This window comes from Carassius auratus, chromosome 17, assembly GCF_003368295.1.
Source record: "Carassius auratus strain Wakin chromosome 17, ASM336829v1, whole genome shotgun sequence".
Classification (NCBI taxonomy): Eukaryota; Metazoa; Chordata; class Actinopteri; order Cypriniformes; family Cyprinidae; genus Carassius; species Carassius auratus.
Window position 1 is genome coordinate 3,697,967 of NC_039259.1, and position 7,239 is coordinate 3,705,205.

At 45.6% G+C, this 7,239-nt stretch overlaps 1 pseudogene; it reads left to right on the forward strand.

Annotated features, from left to right (window-relative positions):
• Positions 1-265: 265 nt before the first annotated feature.
• On the forward strand, positions 266-5,908 carry LOC113117838 (uncharacterized; annotated as a pseudogene).
• Positions 5,909-7,239: the final 1,331 nt, after the last annotated feature.

Sequence of the window (7,239 nt, forward strand, 5' to 3'; positions counted from 1 at the left end):
ATTTAATTGGAAAATCTATTGTAGCAACCTAACGTTAGCTCTAGAATTGAGGCACACCAGAGTTCACTAATACCTTTAAAAAACACGACACAGTACCTTGAAAACAAGACGTTTTTTTTAACTAGCTAGTTTGTGCATTTGAATTCTGACATGACCTATAAATCATCAACAGTTTATTATTTTTTTCTTACCGCTGACATCTACATGGCGTGTTAAAATTGAAAAGTGAATGACGATACGAAAATGACGTCAATTTGAAAAGTGAATGACGATTCGCTGCCTGGCATCCCACAATCCCAGCTCCTGGTGTCAACAGCTGTCCTGGGTAGAATACACCCATAACTCCCTTCCTGCTTCTGCCACAGGTATGTCCCCATTCCAGTGTTCTGTTGGTTATCAACATCCCTTGTTTTCCACACAGGAACCCGAAGCTGCGGTCCCGTCTGCTTTGGCTTTTGTCCGACGGTGGCGACGCACCTGGAAGAAAGCTAAGGCGGCCTTGGCCCAGGCTAATAGGTGGACCAAAGCAGCGGCCGATCGTCACCGGACTCCTGCTCCATGCTATGTGTGTGGTCAAAGCGTATGGCTCTCCACCAAGGACCTGCCTCTCAGGGTAGCCTCACGCAAGTTGGCACCCAGGTTCATTGGCCATATCGGATCACCAAGGTCCTGAGTCTGTCAGCGGTGCAGCTCAAGCTCCCTACCACGCTTGGTCGGGTGCACCCTGTTTTCCATGTTTCCAGGGTTAAACCTGTGTTCCATTCCCAACTTGTTCCCTCTGCAACCAAATCCCCCTTCCCCCCTTGGCCCAGAGGAGAGGAGCTGGGTCCCGGCCTGGGACATCTTGGATCGGACACTGGTCGAGGACTTCTACCGGCGACGTGGTGAGCCCCTTCCTGCAGCGCCTGGTGGCGTCCGTCAGAGGGGGGGGGGGGGGGGGGTACTGTCATGTCCGCTGTCTGATCACCCAGTTCTTCGGTGTGTGTGTTTTTGTTTATGTCTGCATTTCGTGTGCACATGGTGTTTTGTTTTGGTTTTGATCGTTCGTCCTGCACCTATCTGTGGCGTTCCTCCCTCCCCCTCATTACTACCGCTTCTAATTTTTGGACTCCACTCACCTGAATTCAATGTCTGTTCATCTCTTGCTCTATTTATTCCCGTCTGTCACGCCAATCGGTGCCAGATCATTGTTCGACTATAGCCCATTTGTATACATTCTGTCTAGTCTTGTTCTGTCGTGCCATTGTCTGCTGCTACTAGTTTTGTTTTGTTTTCTATTTTTTCCCCTCCCTCATTTCCTAGACCGGGCACCTGCATTCCTCAGAAGTGATTTTGGTTTGCTCCGTTACGGGCTCTCTCGTGTCTTCCCCCACCCTCTGCTCTCTACACGGCCGCGCCGTTGGGCGCCCCCTGCCGGGTGTATACGCAAGGGCATTGAAGTCTCTTATTTTTCTGTTTGGACCCCTTATTTCCCGGCCTGTTTCTGTTCGTTGGAGGGAGTTTTTTCTTTTGGACTTTTTGAATAAATTCTCACACTGTAACCTGCATCTGTGTCCAGTTGTGTTCCTGACACAGACACCACTTGATTTCAATATTCCAACATTTATCAATATTTAATAGTAATGAATTTATGAATTTCTTCACTGATAAAATAGATAACATCAGAAATACAATAACAAATCTAATAATTCAGTTTCATCCATCGCACCCAAAGATAAACTGCAGTGCTTTACAATTATAGGACAGGAAGAGTTTAATAAACTTATCACTGCATCTAAACCAACAACATGGAGTTAATGAAGTTAACTAAAGTTCGGGAACAAGGTCACGCCTCAACCAATCAGCTAGTCCCCCGTCAGCTATTTATGCAAGAACGACCTTCTCTTAACTGTTGACTCAGTTTCTCATTGGTCCCACTTGCCATTGATCCCGAACTGCAGATCAACCCTTCCGACTCAGATGACGATCTTTTCAGGGGCAAATCTCCTCCACCCAGCTGGTCTTCTCACCAGTCCTCACCAAGCAAATCTTCTCACCGGTCCCCACCACCATTCGGATCCCTCGGTCCAGCGAGCATTCTCGCGCAGGTTTGCCATCCGGGATTTCTCCTCGCCAACAGCATCAACAACCATCCATCGGCAATCCTCGACAAAACACTCTCTGCAAGTCTACCGGATCAGAGATTGATATCAAGCATTGGACCATAGCTCGCCTCCAGCGTGCTCTCAAGGATAAAGGCATTAATTTCAGCTGACAATAAATTCATACTATTTCAACTTTACACTGCAGCCACCAACGCCGTGCCAAATGCAAACCCGGAGCCCTCAGCTGTTCCGGTATCCTCACGGAATTCCACCATCGTAACTCGTGACGTCATCACACAGTCTCGTGAACTACCTCCTCAAGCCGCAGATGCGCCACCTAGTGGCGACCAAAGGCAAACTGCATCCTCTCGGAATTCCTCCGTCGTCACTCGCGACGTCACCGATCAGTCTCGTTGGAACCTCAGCAAGCAGCATCTGCTCCACCTAGCGGCGGCCAAATGCAATTGCCACTCACCCCAGCTCCTTCTACCTCTGAACTATCTCAGATAATTACATAATTTCTCTTATCTTTAGGTCCACAAACCGCAACAAATCCTAACACTCATTCATCCTCTCACCCCATCATGCATTCCCCTACCCATTCTTCAGCCGTCAATACCAACACGGCTTCTGTTACTTCTGGTTCTGGATTCATTCCAACAAGTGAACCTTTTTAACCACCCTAGGTACCTTCTCCTTTTCCAATTAACCTCACCTTTTCCCCCTCCCTCTCATACCCTTACTCATCCCTCACTTCCCCTAGCCCCTCCCCTTCTATATACCCTCATATCGTGCCATCTAACAGCAGCACATATACCCTGGCCACAGCAGTACCTCCTCCTCGGCCAGCTTCATCAGTTATTCGGCCTTCCCCCATTTCCCAAGCCTTACGTCTTCAGATCCTATCCAGGAATTACACTGATCTAGCCCACCTTCTCCAGCCGTCCCTCATAAATTTTAGCGAGCCCAGAGAGCTTCAAACCAGGCAAGGGATCATGCAGCTTAGCCATACAATAATCCTAGTTCAAAGACCTACTAAATTCGCTTTAGCCTTCTTGAACTTCAGAGATATAATTTGTTCCGTTTACCCGGATGGTCCGAAGGTCCGAGCTAGACGATTATCTATCTATCGTTCTAGATATGGCCGTTCACTTTGGAGGGACAGGCTTCTATAACTACCATGTTTTATTTGCTACTCAAGTAGCAGGTTGGTTACAGCAGTTTAACCATGGAACATACTGGGGCACTCTTTGCAGCCCTTTCTTCACTTTTCTGTATCCAGACCAGAGGGTCACTGCAGTCACCCGGATCCAGTACGTATCCAGACATGATGGTGGATCAGCACCTAGAAAGGACCTCTACTGCCCTGAAAGACAGCGGAGACCAGGACAACTAGAGCCCCAGATACAGATTCCCTCTAAATACCTTGTCTCAGAGGACCACCAGGACAAGACCACAGGAAACAGATGATTCTTCTGCACAATTGACTTTGCTGCAGCCTGGAATTGAACTACTGGTTTCGTCTGGTCAGAGGAGAACTGGCCCCCCAACTGAGCCTGGTTTCTCCCAAGGTTTTTTTCTCCATTCTGTCACAGATGGAGTTTCGGTTCCTTGCCGCTGTCGCCTCTGGCTTGCTTAGTTGGGGTCACTTCATCTACAGCGATATCATTGACTTGATTGCAAATAAATGCACAGACACTATTTAAACTGAACAGAGATGACTGAATTCAATGATGAACTGCCTTTAACTATCATTTTGCATTATTGACACACTGTTTTCCAAATGAATGTTGTTCAGTGCTTTGACGCAATGTATTTTGTTTAAAGCACTATATAAATAAAGGTGATTGATTGATTGATTTCCTGCAAGCTTTGCAGAGCCTCGTCACATCCCGCCTCCATAGGCACGATTACCCCCCTTAAGTCATAGCTACAGTCCTCACGCAGAACACCCATATTCAACAGACTGTCTCCAGCAGCTCCACCTCCCCTTACCAGCCCCTTGACGTACGTCCCACAGTCAACGTCCCAATTCCCAAAAGTATAGACTAAAGGGGACGGGTGGTTCTATACCAAGGAGGCAGAATGATCTGCAATAATTTCAATGACCTCGGCTGTTCGCTCTCCAGCTGCAGACTTCATGTCTGCTCTTTCTGCGGCGGTGCTCACGCCAGGAATTCCTGCCCCCACAGCCCAACCGCCTTACCTCAATGACTACTAAAGTACCTCAGCACTCCGATTAAGGTTAAAGCCCTAAACTCCGCTTTACTAAACCACTCCGATAAAGAGTTCATAGATTTTCTTACCAATAGCTTACAAAATGGTTTCCAGCCAGGTATAGATATTAAGCCAGACACTTCTCACATATCCAACAACCTTCAGTCCGCTCTCTCCGAGCCAGACACTGTTGATGCATTAATAGCGAAAGAAGTTCAAGAAGGATTTATGATTGGTCCATTCAAAGAACCTCCTTTCTCTCCATTAAGAATCAGTCCTATAGGAATCGCCACCAGGAAATACTCCGGGAAAAAGAGATTAATCATCGACCTTTCTTCCCCTCATGGCACATTAATTCCTAGCATTAATAGCATCATCCCTGCCCCAGACTTCTCCATGAAATACATTACCATCGAACAAGCAATCGCTTTCATCAGCCAGGCAGGCCACAGCCTGAGGCTGTCAAAAGCAGATATCACCAATGTTTTTAAAGTCATGCCCATTAATCCAGAATTCTGGTGTTTCTTTGGCGTATCCTGGAAAGGAGCATATTATTTTGCCGTACGCCTCACCTTTGGCTGCAAAAGCAGCCCTAAGATTTTCAGCTCTCTCTCCGAGGCCTTATGTTGGATCCTTGTCAATAACCACAAGCTGCCCTATGTCCTTCACTATCTCGATGACTTTTTCATAATTACACCTTACTCCTCACCTCCACACTCAGGTCTGTCTACTCTCATCAATGTCTTTTCGGAGCTGGGCGTTCCCCTTTCAAAAGAGAAAACCATTGGGCCATGCACTTCCATTGAGTTTTTAGGCATCAACCTAGACTCAATTTCCTTCCAAGCATCTCTGCCTCCAGAGAAAGTACAACGTATTTCATTTCTGCTATGAAATTACCTTCTAGTAGATAGGTGCATGAAGCAGCAGCTTTTGGTCCTCCTCAGTCACCTCAACTACTCCATCATAATAATTCCTCAAGGGAAATCTTTTCTCTCCTACCTTCTATCAAAAACAGCTTCAGTCCCTTCCCTCCATGACAAAGTCAATCTGGATGAAGGCTGTAAGATGGAGATGCATTTCTGGCAGAAATTCTTGTCTTCTTGGAATGGTATATTCTTCTTCTATAATAACTACATCACTCAGCCTGAAGACATCCAGCTGTATACTCATGCAGCACCTTCCACTGGATTTGGCGGGTACTACGGCAGTCTTTGGTTCACTTCCGAATGGCCACCCGAGTTTAGCCATCTCTTTCAGCAATCAGTCTCGCCCTCATCCACTCTTCATGAAATATATCCAGTCATCATTGCAGCCAGCCTTTGGGGGGATGAATGGTCTAAACACACTATACTTATTCACTCTGACAACTCCGCAGTAGTTGAAATCATTAATAAAAGCAGATCTCGTTCCCCAGCCATCATACAATTCGTCAGCAGATTGACTCTAATATCTGCTCAACACCAGTTTGTAATACTGTAATTCCGGGCTACCGCAATAACATAGCTGATTCTTTGTCTCGTCTTTCTTTTCAGAAGTTCAGAATCTTGTCTCCAGAGTCAGACATCCATCCCACACCAGTCCCTTTTTTAGCTACGATCTTCAACTAAATCCACATCTGGAAGACCTTTCACGTGCTTCGTGAGAAGCTATCTTCAGCGGTCTCGCCCATAGGATTCTCTCCACCTACCTAACTGGATGGAACTGCTTTAAGGCTTACCACTCCTTCTACCAACTTTCATTTCCTCTAATAGACGCTTGGTCAATCTGCAACTTTGTCACACATGCTCATTTAAATAAAAAAATCTGAACCTCCACCATCAAGTCTTACTTATCAGGAATCAACTTCATCCACAAACTTGCGACCGGTGAGCAATGCCACTCAATTTCACATTCCCATGTTTCCATGTTAATTAAAGCTCACACTCCAGAGTCTCTCATATTCACTCTGAAGAAAAGCAAAACTGACCAATTTGGAGAGTCATTTCCCATCTACATATTTCATTTCAACTCCTTCCTCAGCCCTTTTGAGCCACTTTCAGAGTATGTTGCTTCCAGATATGCCAATAATTTGACTCCTCAAGGACCTCTTTCTCAACGAAAAGATGGCCACAAGATGGGAAATGGTCACAAGATCTTGGTTTAACAAGCACTTTCAAAAAGTTCTCAGCACCTCAGGCATATCTCCTGAACACTACTCAATACACTCCTTTCGGATCGGAACAGCCACAACGGCCACCAGCACTGGCATCTCGGATGAAACCATAAGAATCATGGGCCGCTGGTCATCAGAAGCATTTCGTCTCTACATCCGCAACAGTCTAAATTATCTCTATCAAGCTCAAGCCCACATCAGTTCATTCAAACCTTTGGGGGTCTTCTAGTAACCTAACGCATTATCTACAGAGATGAAGCCCCCACTCTGAGTCTCCCTAACAAGACACCCTGGTCAGCCAGTTCAGAAGAATCATTACACCCTTTCTCATCCTATTTCCTCTAAACCTGACTTGAAATGTTTATTAGATCCTGTACCCACTAAATTACTGAAAAAGTTGTTACCTGTATCAGAAGAACTGCTTCTCAAGATTATTAACTATATTATTATTAGTTATCTTTATGTCACATCCCACAACCATTCAAGCTGGCGGTTATTAAGCCTCCTATTTAAAAAAAAAAACACAACTAGATCCAAGTGAACTGGCAAATTATAGGACCATTTCAAATCTTCCATTTATGTCTAAAAAAAAATTAAACAGTTGTGTCTGCTCAATTGTGCTCCTTCCTGCAAACAAATGATCTATATGAAGAATTTCAGTCAGGTTTCAGGACCCACCATAGCACAGAAACTGCACTTGTTAAAATTACAAATGACTTGCTTCTTGCGTCAGATCAAGGCTGCATCTCATTGCTGGTTTTACTTGATCTTAGTGCTGCGTTCGAC